Raw genomic sequence first — 18,837 nt, forward strand, 5'->3', positions numbered from 1 at the left:
ACGTGCCCTTCTTCACCATTCTCCTGGAGAGTTCAGGAATCAAAGGAACACTAGTTTGGGTTTAATGACCAAACATTTGGAATTTTTTAAAAAAGCTAATTGTATCATTTTTTAAGACATTTATTCAGTGTCATGATCAGACTATTACACTTAGCAGTCAACAGTGTGGGTGCAAAATAAAAAAAAAATTTAAAACTACATTAAAACTTTTGTTGGAATTCTTTACACTTTCCACAGAACAGAAACTAAAATAACCTGTATACAATTAGTCACAGGTACAATCCTCGAGTTTTTTCACCTATACACATGTATTGTCTAAAACATGTTTTCTTTGTATCAGCTAGGCCCGGCCACCACTGTTCTTGGCTGAGTTCACAAATCTGTTGTAACCTGTGGCTCTCCTGCCACTTCTCTGGCTCTCCTCTCCCTGCTAAACTTTGTTTCCTGGCAGTAATTAAAACCTTCTGACACTGCCATAGCTACTGCTGCTGCTGAAACTGCCACAGCCACCTTGGTTTCATGGTTTGGCAAGGTATTGGTCTCTACCACCATAGGGACCAGAACTTCTGCCTCCAAAGTTTCTTCCTTTCATGGGTCCAAAATTTGAAGATGGATTAGTGCAATTGCCAAAGTCATTGTAGCTTCTGCCACCTCCAAAACTGCTTCCGTCATTACTAAATCCATTATAGCCATCCCCACTGCCACCATATCCATCTGTCACCAAAGCCACCTCTGTAAAGTTTCCTCCATGACCAAAGTTGTCATTCCCACCGAAACCACTTCCATGATCACCACCAAGGTTTCCAGAACCATTTCAACCTCTGGCTGGATGAAGCACTAGCCGTCTCTTCCTTAGGGCTTTCCTCATTTCAGCTGTGGCCATTCACGGTATGGTATTTCCAAATGACAGTCTTGTCTATGGAGTCATGGTCATCAAAAGTTACCAGAGCAAAGCCTCTCTCTCTCTCTCTCTTTTTTTAAAAATGAGGTAGGAAAAATCAAGAAAGTCTTTGGCTCTCAAAGTTTTGCTGGTTAGTTCATGACAAAGTTCTTAAAAGAATTGTTGAACACAAAGATAGAATATATTTCTTTTAAATATGTAAAATTTGCTAAACTTAGTGTGATTACAATGACTGCTCATAGTGTCCTCCCAAGATTTTTTAAAAACATAAACACATGTAATCTGTCTGTTGGATTTAAAGTTGGGTGTTTCAACGTGTATGAGTAATTACTTTTCAAAAGTAAATTCTGCAATGGACACAGCATTTTGAAAAAGATATTTGGAAATGTTTCTACTCTTACAGAATTTTATTACTAAAAAAAAGTGTCATCTATTTTTTAATGGTCTTTTCTGTATTTTATTTTATTTTTTTAACTTTTTATTTTACATTGGAGAATAGTTGATTAACAATGTTGTGTTAGTTTCAGGTGTACTGTAAAGTGATTCAATTATACATACACATGTATCTATTCTTTTTCAAGTTCTTTTCCCAATTAGGTTGTTACATAATATTGAGCAGAGTTCCCTGTGCTATACAATAGGTCTTTGTTGTAGCCTCTCTTCTTGCAACAGCCTCAGTTAAGATTTCAATCACTTCAGTTTTCTCATACTGTTCAAAAGAATCTCATTTGTTTGTTTTTGTTTTTATTTCCACTACTAAAATCTTTTGCGCAGCAAAGGAAACCATAAACAAAACGAAAAGACAACCTGTGACTGGAAGAAAATATTTGCAAACAGTGGGAATGACAAAGGATTAATTTCCAAAATATACAAACAGCACATACAGCTCAATATCAAAAAAACAAACAACCCAATAGAAAAATGGGCAGAAGATGTAAATAGACATTTCTCTAAAGAAAACACACAGATTGCCAACAGGCATATGAAAAAACGCTCAACATCACAAATTATTAGAGAAATTCAAATCAAAACTACAAGAAGGGGCTTCCCTGGTGGCGCAGTGGTTGAGAATCTGCCTGCCAATGCAGGGGACACGGGTTCGAGCCCTGGTCTGGGAAGATCCCACATGCCGTGGAGCGACTAGGCCCGAGCCACAATTGCTGAGCCTGCGCGTCTGGAGTCTGAGCTCTGCAGCAAGAGAGGCTGCGATAGTGAGAGGCCCACGCACCGCGATGAAGAGTGACCCCCACTTGCCGCAACTAGATAAAGCCCTCGCACAGAAACGAAGACCCAACACAGCCATAAATAAACAAACAAATAAAATTAAAAAAAAAAAAAAAAACTACAAGAAGGTATTACTTCACCCCAAGTCTACAAGTAATAAATATCGGAGAGGGTATGGAGAAAAAGGAACCCTCCTACACTGTTGGTGGGAATGTAAATTGGTACAACCACTATGGAGAACAGTATAGAAGTTCCTTAAAAAACTAAAAAGAGAACTACCATATGACCCTGCAATCCCATTTCTGGGCATATATCTGGAGAAAACTCTAATTTGAAAAGATACATACACCCCAATGTTCATTGCAGTGCTATTTACAATAGCCAAGACATGGAAGCAACCAAAATGTCCATCGACAGATGAATGGATAAAGAAGATGTGGTATATATACGCAATAGAATATTACTCAGCCATAAAAAAGAATGAAATAGTGCCATTTGCAGCAACATGGGTGGACCTAGAGATTATCATGTGAAGTGAAGTAACTCAGATAGAAAAAGACAAATATATGATATTGCTTATATGTGGAATCTAAAAAAAAAAAAGATACAAATGAACTTATTTACAAAACAAAAACAGACACACAAACATAGAAAACAAACTCATGGTTACCAAAGGGGAAGTAGGGGGGGATAAATTAGGAGTTTGGGATTAACATATACACACTACTATACATAAAATAGATAACCAACAAGCACCTACTGTATAGCATGGGAACTATACCCAATATTTTGTAATAACCTATAAGGGAAAAGAATCTGAAAAAGAATATATATATATATATATATCTGAATCACTTTGCTGTACACCTGAAACTAACACAACATTGTAAATCAACTATACTTCAATGAAAAAATAATAATAATCTCTCAGGTGATGTTCTTTAGCATCTTCTTTAATGAACCAACAAAATCTTTTTCACAGTTAATTGGGCACCAGGTCTTTGAGAATCTTCTTTTGTGACAGCCCTCTTTGGTTCCATAACTCTTCCACCCACCTTGTGTGACTTTGCATGTGTGGCTGCATGCACCTCCTCCACAGTTGCATATGTGACAAACCCCAAGCCTCTGGAGCATTCGCTGTTTGCATCTCTCATTACCAACAGTCCGTGAGTGTTCCCCATGGCTCAGAAAGGCTCCTCAGACTCTCTTCAGTTGTTTCAAAGCTCAAGCCTCGAATGAAGAGCTCTGCAGCTTTTTTGGCTCTTTGGGAGACTCTGACCTAGAAAGGAGGACAGTTGTGGGGGAGACTTTAAAATGCTTACTTGGTGATGTTCACTGGTAGACAGGGTAACTGTATCATTTCAAATTCAATTTTTAAAAAATTCAATTAAAAAACAATAATTTGATTTGTTCCCTACTCTATTTGAACTTTGGAAAGGTCAACAAACTCTAAGAATTCATAAGGTATTGTTTTCCCCATCCTGTTTAATTTTTTTTGTTTCCCATTCTTCTGATATGATGAACTCTCCTGAACTGATCTCTACAGCACAAGATTTTATGTCCATGTTTAATGACTGTTCTATAAGACTTCCTTATGTGAAGTCATTTCCATTTGTTGCTACCAATGAAACACATTTATGGACAAAATATGTAACAGCAGTCATAAGTCTCACACAAACTTCCTATTCTCCCCACCTCTGATTATGGGGGCCTACCAGAGCTATTGCAAATTTAGATCTCCTCCAGAAATCTTGGACTCATTAATGTAGCAGAGGCTCATAGCAAAGCTTCCCAAAGGACATTACTTGATCTCTCTAAGATGGCCTCTGGGCCTTCCATTGAATGGTGACAAGAGTCTCCATTCTCCAATAGTCAAGTAGACTCTAGCTTCCTTTCCAGCAATATCTGCAACAGTTAGCCATTTAAAAATGCATTATTTTCCTTTTGAAAACTACAGTCCATAATCCTTCCTGTTAATCTAGAAGAGATAGCAGCCATAAATAGGGGTCGCACTAAAGGCAGCACATGGAGGAAATTTTGGTGTTCCTAAGAAAGGACTTGCTTCACTCAGGAACCTGAAGAAAATGCAAATTTAGAAAATTTCATTATCGTCATACTCCAGATTCTTTTCTGCAATGTTTCTACATGTGGTAGTCTTTTCTCCTGCCCTCTAGTTTTCTATGGCTTCACGTGAAATTCTGGTTATTCCTTTGGACTTTTCCCCGATATGGATCCCGATATTCACTTCACCGAAGGTAATTTACATTAAAGTGTGAACTTACAGATTCAATCCTGGTGGAAGGAAATTTGGAATCTCAAAGAGTAAATTCACTTTAATATCTCAAATATAGATGCAAAGATAGATGTTAGATAACTAGCAGGCTAGCTAAATAGATGGCTAAGATAAACAGATACCTAGATAAAAATCTTCTTGATGCCTCTTGTGCACTCATATTATTTCCTCAAACTAAAGAGACATAGATCACAGGGATCAACAGTGGGTACTCCATTTATGAAAGCTTGCCCATATCTTCCTTGAATAATTCATTATGATTTAATAAAAGCTGAAGACTAACGTGTCTGCTGATACACAATATAGGCATCATATTGTGAATACTAGATCTTAAAAGACATACTTGTACTAGGTTTTAAGTAAAAATATGATTTAAACATTTTCTCAATAATAGTATGTCTGACCACAGTACAGACTGCTCATTAAACAGGCTTCCATCTTTATGTACATTCTGCATTAAAATTATAACTAGATCAACAAAGCGCATCTTCAAATCTGAACATTCTCTATGATACAATTAATATTTTATTTTTCTCTTTGGAATACAGCTGGATTTCTTAAGGGCACATTCTCATTGATACTGTAATACATGACATGAAAACATAGTGCTGGTTTCCTTAATTTTTCTAACAGGGTATGACTCTCCTATCATCATCTAAAAATCTCTTATTTATGTTAATAGTGGGTGCTATTGCTGATAAGCTACTTGTAATAAATAAGTCAAACAAAAAGGCACAAATTCTGCAGATGGTGGAATAATTCAGTGGGATAATCTGCATAAGCAGATTCAGATTTTCATAGAAAACATTTTAATTTAATGTTGAGCTTTGATCACTAGCTTACTGAACATCCCTAATTTTTTTCATCTAGTTCCCACTTTCTTTTTAATTAAAAATTGTACTGCAATTAGTGATTAATCTTTCTCCAAGTAGCAACATGATTATATTATGCTATGTTATATGGCACAGATTTTCCATTGTTATAATTTTACTCAGATATATAGCTTTATGTCACCTGCTCTCTCAGTGGAATACTGTTCGATGTAAAGGAAAGCAAACAGTTCAATGTTAGCTTGTATTTTATTCATCTGAAAAGAAAGCACAGGCTTTCTGGTCAGGCATGTAATGAGTTAGAAGTCACCACTTCATTCTAACAACAAGTAAGGAGCTGAACAAACTGAAAAATCAACTCTTTTTAGATCCATCTGAGAACTGAGGTCACAGGACAAACTACTGCCCCCCAAACTGGAGAAACAGACAGGAGGGTACAGAGATTAACCATTCACTAGAGCAGAAATTTCTACAGGAACTGGTGCCAGAGTAGGAAAACCTCAACTGAATTGCTGAATATCTGAGAAAAATCTTCTGCTTCCAGCTGGTGAAGGAAAAAAGAAACCACTTTGAAATACAGCAGAGCATTCTGTTCTTAAGGAGGCCTGCCCTCAGGAGAAACTATTTTACCAAAGTGTTAACTACTGGGGTTTCTTTCAGAGCCCAACCTAACTGGAGGAAGGGAAATACCCAATTCCTGCTCTGTCAAGCCTTTCATGTGGAAGAAGGGAATTACCCAAATTTAGCCCTCTCTAGCTATTCACTCCCATCTAAGGGAGGGGTGGGGAGGGACTGAGAGGCACTGGTGCAGTTCATAGTCCAGGGGCACAGGCCCACTAAAAGACTGAGACCTAATCATGTGACTATAGAATACTTCCTCTCTCCCTACACCTCACCGTCACATTATTAATGGCCTATTTACTGCAGTGCCTTTTATCCAGTACATCATGTCCACCTCTCAACAAAAAATTACAAGACACAATAGAAAGCAATAATACAGTTTGAAGAGACTAAACAAGCATCAGAATCAGAGTCAGATATGATAGGAATGTTGGAATTATCATACTAAGAATTTTTTAAACTATGAATAATAAGCTAAGGCCTTTAACAGAAAAAGCAGACAACATTGAAGAACAGATGATAATGTAAGCAAAGAGATGGAAATTCTGAGAAAGAATCAACAAGAAATGCTAGAAATGAAAAATGCAGTAACAGAAATGAAGAATGCCTTTGATGGGCTCATTAGCAGACTAGACATGACTGAGGGAAGAATCTCTGAGCTTGAGGATATAACAATAGAAACTCCCAAAAGCGAAAATCAAAGAGAAAAAACACTGAAATGAACAGGACAGAATATTTAAGAATTGTGGGACAACTACACCAAAAGGCATAACATACATATAATAGGAATACCAGAAAGAAAGGAACAGAAGTGATATTTGGAGCAGTAATGACTGAGAATTTCCTCAAATTAATCTCAGACAGCAAACCACAGATTTAGGAAGTTCACAGAACACCAAGTAGGAAAAATACCATAAAAACCTACACCTAGGCATATCATATTCAACCTTCAGAAAATGAGAAATAAGCAAAAAATCTTGAAAGAAGACAGAGGGGGGAAAAAAAAAAAAACACCTCAGAAACTATGCAGGCAAGAAGATAGTGGAGTGAAATATTTAAAGTGTTGAGAGTGAAAAGGCACCAAACTAGACTTCTGTACCCTGTGAAATTATTTTTCAAAAGTGAAGGAGAAATAAAAAACTTTCTCATACAAACAAAAATTGTGGGAATTTGTTGCCAGTAGTTCTGCCTTGTAAGAATTCTTAAAAGAAGTTCCCCAGAGAGAAGGAAAGTGATATAAATCAGATACTCAGGTCAACAAAAAGAAAGAAAGGGCATCAGGGAAGGAATAAGTAAAGGTAAAACAAAAAGTTTTATTTTCCTTATTCTTATTGATCTAGTAAATAACAATTGGTTCAAAATAATAGCATGAATGAATTAGAGTATATATATATGAATATATACATATATATTATATATACTCTCTCTATATAGAGTATATATGTGTATATACATATATATATATATATACACATATATACACTATATATGGAGTATGCTTATGTGTTCTTATATATAGGTAAAATGAATGACAGCCATGATACAAGGGATGGGAGGGAGGAATTAGGAATATTTTGTTATAAGGGACTTTCACTACTCATGAAGCAGTATGATGCTATTAGAAAGTATGCTTGAATTAGTTGTAAATTAATATTGCAAACTCTAGGGCAACCAATAAAAAAGCAAAAAAAAGAAGTATAATTGATAAGCTAAGAAAGGAAAGAAAATGGAATCCTATAAGATGCTCAGTTAAAATCACAAAAGGCAGAAAAGTTGTGGAAGACAAAAATAGGAAAAAATGAACAAGGACAATTAAAAGAAAACAGTAACAAATATGGTATATATTAATCCAGCTATATCGATAATAACTTTAAATTCCAATGATCCAAACAGACCAATTAAAGGACAGAGATTGTCAGAATGGACCAAAAAGCAAGCCCCAACTATACATTGTCTACAAGAAATCCACTTTAAATATAAAGACACATATAGATTAAAAGTAAAGTGATGAAGAAAGATATACCATGCTAACACTAATCAGAAAAACAATAACAACAACAACAACAAAGTAGGCATATTAATCTCAGACAGAACAGACTTCAGAGCAAGAAGGTTATCAGGGATAAAGAGGAGCTTCACATAATGATAAAGGGGTCAGTACTCCAAGACAATATAACAATCCTTAACGTGTATGCACCTAACAGCAGAGTGTCAAAATACCTGAGGCAAAACTGATAGAACTGCAAAGGGAAATACACTAATATGGTTGGAGACTTTAACACCCCTCTTTCAAATGGACAGATCCAACAGGCAGAACATCAGTAAGAACATAGCTGAACTGAGGAGCATCATTTATCAACTGGATGTAATTGGCATCTATAAACTACTTTATCCAACAATAGCAGAGTACAATTTCTTCCCAAGCTCGCTCACAAGGAACACTTACTAAGATAGACTTCATTCTGGGCCATAAAACCCACCTTAACAAATCAAAAACAAAATAGCAACCATACAATGTTTGCTCTCAAATCACAATGGAATTAAACTAGACATCCATAACATAAAGATAACTGAAAAATCCCCATATACTTGGAGATTAAACACACACTTCTAAGTAATACATGGGCCAAAGAAGAAATTCCAAGAGAAATTTTAAAATATTTGAACTAAGTGAAAATGAAAATATAATTTCTCAAAATTAGTGGGATGCAGAGAAGCAGTGTTAGAGGGAAATTTATAGCAGCAAATGCATACATTCGAAATGAAGAAAGAGAGATCTAAAATCAATAATCTAAGTTCCTATGTAAGGAAAGTAGAAAAAAAGCAAATTAAATCCAAAGTAAGCAGAGAAAAATAAATTATAAAAATCAGAACAGGGCTTCCCTGGTGGCGCAGTGGTTGAGAATCTGCCTGCCAATGCAGGGAACACGGGTTCGAGCCCTGGTCTGGGAAGATCCCACATGCTGTGGAGCAACTAAGCCCGTGTGCCACAATTACTGAGCCTGTGCGTCTGGATCCTGTGCTCTGCAACAAGAGAGGCCGCGATAGTGAGAGGCCCGCACACCGCGATGAAGAGTGGCCCCCGCTTGCCGCAACTAGAGAAAGCCCTCGCACAGAAACGAAGACCCAACACAGCCAATAAATTAATTAATTAATTTAAAAAAAAATCAGAACAGAAATCAATGAAATTGAATGTAGGAAATCAATAGAGAAAATCAGTAAAACCAAAAGCTAGTTCTTTGAAAGGATCAGTTAAATTGACAGGCCTCTATCCAGCCTAACTAAGAAGAGAGAAGACAAAAATTACTAATATCAGAAATGAAAGAGGGGTCATCACTATAGATCTCATGGATATTAAAAAAATAATAAAGAAATACAGTGAATAACTCTATGCCTGCAAATTTGATAACCTAGATGAAATGGACCAAATCCTTGAAAGACAGAATCTGCCAAAACTCACTCAAGAAGAAGCATATAAAAAGAATAGGCCTGTATTTATAAAAGAAATTGAATCGGTAATTAATAACCTTCCAAAACTGTGAGCACCATGCCCAGATGGGTTCGTTCACTGGTGAATTTTACCAAGCATTTAAAGAAGAAATTATGCCAATTCTCTACAATCTCTTCCAGAAGATACAAGCAGAGGGAATACTTCTTAACTCATTCCATGAAGCCAGAATTAGTCTAATACCATAATCAGACAAAGACATTACAAGAAAAGAAAACTACAGAACAAAATCTCTCCTAAACATAGTTGCAGATATCCTCAACAAAACTTTAGCAAACTGAATTAAACAATATATAAAAAGAATTATACACTATAACCAAATCTACAACCAAGTGGATTTATCCTACATATGCAAGGCTGGTTCAACAGCATTCATGGATAAGAAGACTCAATATTGTCAAGCTGTCAGTTCTCCCCAACTTGATCTAAAATATTAAATGCAATCTCACTCAAAATCCCAGCAAGTTATTTTGTGGATATCAACAAGCTTATTCTAAAATTATTGGGAAGAGGCAAAAGACCCAGAATAACCAACTCTATATGTAAGGAGAAGACCAAAATCAGAGGATTGGCACTACCCATCTTCAAGAAGAATAACTTTCTTAAGACTTACTATAACACAGTATATCAAGTACTCACGACAGTAATCAATTCAGTGTGGTACTGGCAAAAGAGTAGGCAAATAGATCAATGGAATGGGAATTCAAAATGGTACAGACATTTTAGAAGACAGTTTGGCAGTTTCTTATGAAATTAAACATACTCTTACCATACCGTCCAGCAGTTGTGCTCTTTGGTATTAATCCTCGTGAATTAAAAGCTTATGTCCACACAAAAAGCTACACAATGATGAGTATAAAAGCCTCATAATTGCCAAAACTTGGAAGCAACCAAGATGTCTTTCAGTTGGTGAATGGATAAACAGACTATCTTGCATCCAGGAAATAGAATGTTATTTAGTACTAAACAGAAATGAACGATCAAGCCGTGAAAAGACTAGAGGAAACTTAAATATAAATTACTAAGTGAAAAGGTACATACTGTATGATTCCAACTATGTGACATTTTGAGAAGGTAACACTATGAAGACAGTGAAAACATCAGTGGTTGCCAGAGGTTGGCGGTGGGTGGGGCTGTAGGGAGGGATGAATAGGCAGAGCACAGTGGAGTTTTAGGGCAGTAAACTATTCTATATGATATTACCGTGATGGATCCATATCATTATACATTTGTCCACAGAATGTACACCAAGAGTGAACCTTAATGTAAGCTATGGACCCTGTAGGCTCAGTGATTGTCACAAATGTACCACTGTGGTCGAGATCAATAGTGGGGCAGTTTGTGTATGTATGGGAACAGGAAGTATACGGTAACTCTCTGTACTTTCCACTCAACTTTGCTATGAACCTAAAACGTCTTTAAAAATTAAAGTTTATTAATTAAAAAAAAAATACATCAAAGTTTTTACAGAGCACACATAATTAGCTGGTTCGTTTCCATAGAAGAAATATGCATGGTGCTCAGAATCTGCTTCTTATACATTTGTTCATTAATTCACTCAACAATTACTATTCTCTTTGGATGATAATCTTCACATACAGTAAGTTGAAACTCCTCTAACTTAACAGAAACAGCTATCACTGAACTCTTTTCCCTCACATTGTTTTTCACAGGAGGCTGATGATAGAGTATCCAAGAATCCCTAGCCCGTGAGATAGATGCTAAGCCAAACAAGGATGACATAAGTGAAATCTCAGGTCTCTGTTGCAGTGACAACCATGTTGAAGGCTAGCTCAAATAATAATAGGAAGTGAGACAAGTTTCTGAACAGTAACCTATGGTTCTGGTCCTTTTGTTTTTCATCCTCCTCCTCTACTTGCCTTTAATATGTGCCTATCAGTTAGTCACTGTCTTAGTCTCTTGGGGCTGCTGTAACAAATTACCGTGGACTAGGTGACTTGCAAACAACAGAAACTTGTTTCTCACAGTTCTGGATGCTGGAAGTCCAAGATCAAGGGGTCAGCACAGTCAGGTTCTGGTGAGGACCCTCTTTCAGGTTGCAGACTGTCAACATCTTGTATCCTCACGTGGCAGAGCCCAGAGAGAGGAAGCAAGCTCTCTTGTGGCTTTTATAAGGACACATCTCACACATAGGGACACCTTACCTAATCCTAATTACCTTCCAAAGGTCCTACCTTCTAGTATCATTATATTGGGGGGGTAGAGTTTCAACATATGAATTTTGGGGGACACAAACAGTCCACAACAGTCACCAAAACATAACCATCTTGCTTGTTATTGTTATCGCCCAATTGTGTACTTAAGATTTGGGAAATTTTATTTATATTCTGTTTGTTTTTTGTCTGTTTTTTTTAGCACACAGAGTTTAATAAATTTGTGAAAAGCACAAAATTATTTCATATTCCTATGTGGGAATTGGGAATTAATAGAGAAATCTATTGAGGAGGATTCTGAAAATTAGTTTTACACAATAACAAGAAACATAGAGAATACATGAAGGGAAGTGAAATCTTACCACTATACCTGGAAGCAGTAAGCCCTGACCTGGACCCACAGAGAGCAGCTACTTATATTTCAAGTGAGAAAGCTGTCTTTTGATCTCTGTAGAAGGTATATCTTTTGACCTCAATAGGATATGTTTCAGCAGGAAGGTTCAGACACATAGGTGTTCAGATTTGAATAGCAAGTTATTTATCTTCTGCCAGTTTACAGGATAGAACTATGGTTCTCAAGTTTTAATGTGCCTTAGAATAGCCTGGAGGGTTTATTAAAACCAGATTACTGGGTTCCCAGAAGATCTTAATTTAGTAGGTCTAGGGTGGGGTCTTGCTTTCTAGCAAGTTTCCAGGGCATGCTGATGCTGGTCAAGGGACCACATATTGAGAACCGGTGGGGTAGAAGGTACTGTTGATTTAATGTATTTGCATATATCCTCAGAATGTACTAATTTGTTATTTGTATACCAACAGTCCTCCTCTTTCCCACTCTATATAAATAGCTCTTTAGGTGTGAATTAGTTTTGTTAAATAGGTTTGTCCTATAAGTGCAGTAACTTTTGTACAAAACAAACAAACAAAAATACCAGAGGAGGCCTGAATTTGAAGTAAGGAAATTTGAGTCTCAGCTTTTTCACTTTTCTGTCCTCAGTGGCTTGGGACGATCAATTACTATCAGAGGCTCACTTCCTTTCTCTATAAAACGGGGTTGATATCCATCTCCCAAATTTATGAGTGTTAAATGGGATGAGGCATGTGAAAGTGTCCTGAAAACAGCAAAGCACTCTACAAAGGTAACAGTTTATTATTATTGATCTTATTATTGATTTCAGAATGACTCCCCACCTCCAAAGCTCCTGGTAAAGAAAAGACTCATCATAGTGGGTGAGTTTTGTCGACTGACCATAGTAAGCAGTCAATTTGTACAAGTATTTGTAGACTGATGGATAAAGTGAGACAGACTCAGTTCCTTGAAAGACATCTTGCAATATATAGATTAACTGAGAGAACTCTACTTTTCATTTGTAATAGCAAACGAAGGGAAATTAATTGAATACAACTGAATAAGTATTTATTAAGTTCTGTATCAAATGTCATGATTAATCATCCCCTGTTAATATTTTAAGTTATTTCAAATAGCAAACACCAAATGAATTACCCATTTGAGACCCAATTGCATTTTGAAAACAGTCCCAGCAAAATGAGAATTTAGCCTACATAACTCTGCTTTGAATTTATTCAGCATGAATTATCATACATTGTACTAGTGAAGTTAAATATCGAATTCTAAATTGGTGATCTAAACAAAGAATGTTAAGTGAAAACTTAAAATAAAATTACAGAGCAACACAAATCTAGCAATACAAATGTGTATCATCTCATCTGTATATACTTTTAAAATCCATTGTACATGGATGGCATATATGGAGTAATGAAAAACAGGTATATATATATATATATATATATATATATATATACATATATATATATAAGTTAATAGAGGTTATTTTTGAGGGGAATAATAAAGGGGAAATTTAACATTGTACTTTGTAAATTTCTGCATTGTTTATATGTTATGAAAATATTCATATATATAGAAATTTTGTACTGAAAACAATTAGAAAGTAAATAATTTAAAGAAATATATATCGTCAGTACACTTCCAGGGACTCCTGCTTGGAAAGCAGTATTCTCCCACATGATGAGCTTCTGTTCCCCTTCCAAAATATTGACCTGTGAACAAATCATAAGGCTTCCTGACCTGGCTAACACAGAATCCCAATCCAGTTCCTTTAACTGGTAATTCCTTCAGGGCCAGTTCACACGATTCCCATGCTCTGTGTCAAAAGGTACCACCGCTGAGCCCTGGGCTGCCCTTCAAGCGGTCAGTGGGAGTGATGTCTAATCAAGAACAACTTTCCCTGCAGGTTTCTTTCCTCTCATTTACTTCCCACTGATTCTCAGAGAGGTGATTCCGCAGGAAAACTAGAGCTGCTGTTTAATCAGTTCCCTTGATTTCCTTCTGAAATCCATAGGAAGATAGTGTTGTTGCAATAACTCTGTCTCTGGGGCGGCTTTAGAAACTTCCGGCATTTTGCTGACAAGCCGTGTCCGAGCCGGCTCCGCGCTAGGCACTAGATCTCCGTAGAGAAGAGAAGCGAAACAGAAAACGTGATCGGCACTCTGTCCCCACGCCGCCTAGAACACAAAGCCAGGAGGAAGGCGTGAGAGGTTTGAGTCTAAGAAGAGAAATCAAAATTGGGTGGAAGGCAGCTTAAAAAGGAGCAGAGGAATTAAGGAGGGTGAAGAAAAAGAAAAGTAACTGGATCCCTTTTTTTTTTTTTTGTAGAAAAGGTAAATTAAAAGTTTTGAGGATTAATGAACCTAGCTCTGAAATGTAAGTTATAATGTAACATTTTTTTTAAAATGCCCAAAGTTTCTAAAGCCACCCTAGTGACAGGATGTTATCACCCAGAGAAGACATAAGTAGAGTCTGCTTCCTAAGATGGTACATGGAAGGTGTTCATAATAAATATGTTGTCGACCAGCCCCAGACACTCTCATATCACTATTTTAATTCCTTCACACTCTTAATACTACCTGAAATTATTGTGTTCTCTTTTTGACTGTCTTTTCCCCCTGCTAAACTGTAAGCTCTGTATGTGCAAAGAGCATCTCTGTCTTCCTCACTGCCAAATCTTCAAGACCCAGAAAAGCAGCACTTAGTAGGTGCTCAATAAATATCTATTAAATTGAAAAAGTGTTGTTGATTCTGACCACTCAATATAAAGTTCTACAATACCATGGTCTTGACAGAGCTTATGAAATTAAGACCTTGGTAGAAGAAATTAGGCAAGGGCCTGATTGACACAGAAAGATATTAAAAGATGTAAAAGTATTAATAAATAAGCCATAGACCTGTATAGAAAAACCAGAAATACTTAGAGGAAGAGGCTAATACAACTTCTCAAAGACCAACATGAAGATTTCAGCTCACTATTTACCAGTCTATGTGGAATTGTCCTAAGTTTCATGGCTTCTGCTGTGTTTTATGCCTACCAACATGGATGTTCAAAATTATCTTTACGGTTAGGTTATATATTTAGCCCTCCATATCCATAGGTTTCACACCTTTGGATTCAAAGAACTGCAGATCAAAAATATTAAGAAAAAAAAAAAACCCAGAAGTTTCCAAAAAGCAAAACTTGAATTTGCCATGTGCCAGCAATTATTTACATAACATGTACATTGTATTAGGTATTATAAGTAATCTAGAGATGATTTAAAGTATACAAGAGGGTGTGAACAGGTTATATGCAAATACTACATCAGGGACTTAAGCATCTGCTGATTTTGGTATCCGAGGGGGTCCTGGAACCAATCTCCGGAAGATACTGAGGAATGACTGTATACTTAATTCCACCAGTCACACAAGTACTCATAAGAGAGTTTTAGCAATCTGTCTTGCCTTTTTTTTTTTTTTTTTAACTTTACTTACTTATTTATTTATTTATTTATTTTTGGCCGTGTTGGGTCTTCATTTCTGTGCGAGGGCTTTCTCTTGTTGTGGTGAGCGGGGGCCACTCTTCATCATGGTGCGCGGGCCTCTCACTATCGCGGCCTCTCTTGTTGCGGAGCACAGGCTCCAGACGCGCAGGCTCAGTAGTTGTGGCTCACGGGCCTAGTTGCTCCGCGGCATGTGGGATCTTCCTAGACCAGGGCTCGAACCCGTGTCCCCTGCATTGGCAGGCAGATTCTCAACCACTGCACCACCAGGGAAGCCCTGTCTTGCCTTTTGAAGTCCGTCCTTCCATGTTATCTCCTTGACTAATACACATTATAGGAGAAACTCACAAAGGACAATACGCACACACACTGTTCGCTACTTCACATCAAGGGTAAAAGTGTAAATCAGTGCAGCCACACTAGAGATCAATATGGGACCATCTAGTATAGATGGAGAAAGTCATGTCCTAAGTCTATTGAGGACACCAACCTGTGCATGATGAGACATACACAAGAAAGATCTTTGCAGCTTTGTCAATAAAAGCAGAAAATTAAAAATAAGCTCAAGTTTCATTGCCTTGGAAATGGACAGATACATTGTGATACATTCACACAAGGGACTATTTCACATCCGTCAAAACAAGTTAATTACAGATGTATCTGTTAACATGGATAAATCGAAAAAACATAATAAACAATAAGTTAGGTATAACATGCTTTACAAAAAGTAGGAAGTCTAGTCTACCAATTTCTTGGAAGAGAAAAATCCTGCAATGAACCAGCCTGCCATTTATCAAATGGGGATTTGCTCAAAGGTACATATTCCTATGAGAAAAAAAAAAAAAAAAAAACCTCTCAGGTACTTCTAGTCTCACTAACTGCCTCGTCTGACCCAAGTACCCATGTTTTTGGCCAAGGAAAAGAAAATTAGATACCCTTTTATTGGAGGATTTCTCTTCCTTAAGTAACCTAGAAAGCAAGGGAAGAACAGAGAGAAAGGGGCAGAGAGAGTGAAAGAGAAACAGTGAAAGGCGGAGGGATTAAGGAAATAAATGTCTCCGACTAGAGTCAAGCCCATCACTGAGAAAATGTTAATAATCATTTTTATTAAGGAAAACACAGAAGCTTTGAACCTACAGATGCTGTTAACTAAAATCACAGTTAATTGTTCAGCTCTCCACTTCCCTCTGCTTATCCTGAAGGAGCACTAAAAGATATGAACTAATTCTGATGAGTTGGTTAACTACCTTTAGTGCTCATGTTAACTGACTATTTAGATGTGACACTTTATTTGAAAAGGGAAAGAAAACCTCTTTTTGGAACAAAGGTGTGTTTCTCAGGATTTTCAATGTTTTTAAAATAAATACATAGAGTTTGAATAATTTAAGACCTTCCGTGTCAGTCTTTGAAAAACTTAAAAGCATAGGTAAAAATACTTGTGGCTAGCTTGCACACAGTTTCCTCTTAAGTGGGATTATTAATTATTGAACTTGTCTGTACCAGATTTGTTATTTTGAGTTGTTTTGACTCAATTTTGTAGCCATGTTCTCTGTGGTGATGTTCAGTTCTCTTTAAACTCTATTTTATAATCACCTAGCTTCCATTTCATGAAGTTCAGATTTATCCGAAGCAATTTAAAGGACATTTGCACATCATTTGCTTATTACAAAGTAACAGATGTGATGGGAAAGGTGATGAGGGGTAGGCAAGGCAATTGACTCTTTTTAAATTTCATATTTCAAATGGAAGTTGGCTCACTTAATTTCTGCATTAAAACAAAGGTGTGTACGTGTAATATCACCGTGACATTTATGCCTGGAAATGACAAGGTAACAAGACAAATGGCTCCTCCAAACAGAAGTCCTCATTTTAGAAAATCAGAGGAGTTTAGAAGTCAATCTCTTAGTCCAACTCCCATGGAATGGGACCTCTTGGACAGATGATATTCTGGATTGTTTGAAACTGTGATGTATGGCCAATTTTTCCTTGTAGAAACAGCTGATTCCATTACTGGAAAAGTCTTATTGCCCTGAAAGTCTTAACGTATATCAAGCTCCAATCTGTTTCCCTGAAATTTACACCACTGGTTCTCTCTCTGCACTTGGAAACAACCTAGTTCAAAATGCCTACTTCTAAGGGCTCGATGGCCCACAAAAAAATTCATGACCACTTTCTTTTCTTTCTCTAATCTTCCCTGCTTTGGGGTATTTATGGTTAACTTTTGTCAACAACTCCTCCTGGGACACAATACGCAAAGCCTCCATTACTCTGATTGCCCACACAACAGATTTCTTTTGTCTAACCTTCAGGATAGCAGGGAAAATTCCTAAATTGTAGCATCAGAGAGAGATCTTGTTTGAGATCTTAGCTTCACTGCATTTTAGCTATGTCACTGCATAGGATAATGTCACCCACTCTAGCCCTCCTTTATTGAACTTCCTCTTCCAATTACCAGCAACTGCATCATCCATCCCCAACCCCCCAACCTCCCCCAACCCCAGGTGTTCAGAAGCTGGCTTTGTCTGCTGGCACAGAGTTAAATGTACCTCGAAACGTACATCCCCCCAGAATGAGCCTCCACAAAGGACTGCTCAGTGAGGGAGTATGAAGACCTGAGTTCCCCAGCTTCAGATCTGGGTCATCTCCAGGCTAACTCACACTCCAGAGCTCACCAGTGCTAATAAGCTAAAGAAAGACACACTCTGAGACTTTGCCAAGTTTCTTCCTTACTCTGCTTCCTTCTCTTCCCAGCCCTGCTTCTCCCAATTTCTTAATAAACAACTTGCCCCAGAATTCTTCTCTCTGGTTCTGCTCCAGGGAGAACTGGATGAAGATGAGAAATTATTGTGATCACTAAACCTCATTTTCCATAACTATAAGTGGGATCAAAATTGCACCTATTTCTAGAATTAATGTAGGATCAAATCAGAAAAAAACAAATAGCATGACACTGTTTCTGGCATGATGTAAATGCTCACCGAAAAGTAACTGTTATTATCAGATTCTCTGGGCCCAAAGTTGAAAGCAACCACTTAAGAGGCAGAAAGTTCAGGATACTGGGGAAGCCTCATTTCCACTCATAAAGCCTAAGAATGCTGGCTTTCCTTGAGAGGGGACAACACTGATGCCTGTCATGGAATTAGAGCCCACTGCCAAGAGGCTGCAGCACTTGTGCATGGCGCCCAGGAACCGCTCAGAGGCCTTTGCTGCGTTCCTTTCTCTTGGCAGCGAGACAATAAGGCTGGATTGCCGGCAGTATTATTTTGCTGTCCTCTCTGAAGCAGCCAGAGGGGAAGGATGTTCCCAATATGAAACAGAGCAAGTCAAAGTCTACAATGCTTGTCCCAAATATTCATTTGCACTCCTAGAGATTAAATGTGGTATAAATCTATATGCCCCAAAAGTAGAGGGAAACAGAGGCTTTCTGGTCTTTGGAT

General features: G+C 37.3%; 1 pseudogene; it reads right to left on the bottom strand.

Moving 5' to 3' along the window:
• Positions 1-454: 454 nt before the first annotated feature.
• On the bottom strand, positions 455-3,605 carry LOC132363328 (heterogeneous nuclear ribonucleoprotein A1-like 2; annotated as a pseudogene).
• Positions 3,606-18,837: the final 15,232 nt, after the last annotated feature.

The sequence above is a fragment of the Balaenoptera ricei genome, chromosome 3, assembly GCF_028023285.1.
Source record: "Balaenoptera ricei isolate mBalRic1 chromosome 3, mBalRic1.hap2, whole genome shotgun sequence".
In the NCBI taxonomy this organism is placed as follows: Eukaryota; Metazoa; Chordata; class Mammalia; order Artiodactyla; family Balaenopteridae; genus Balaenoptera; species Balaenoptera ricei.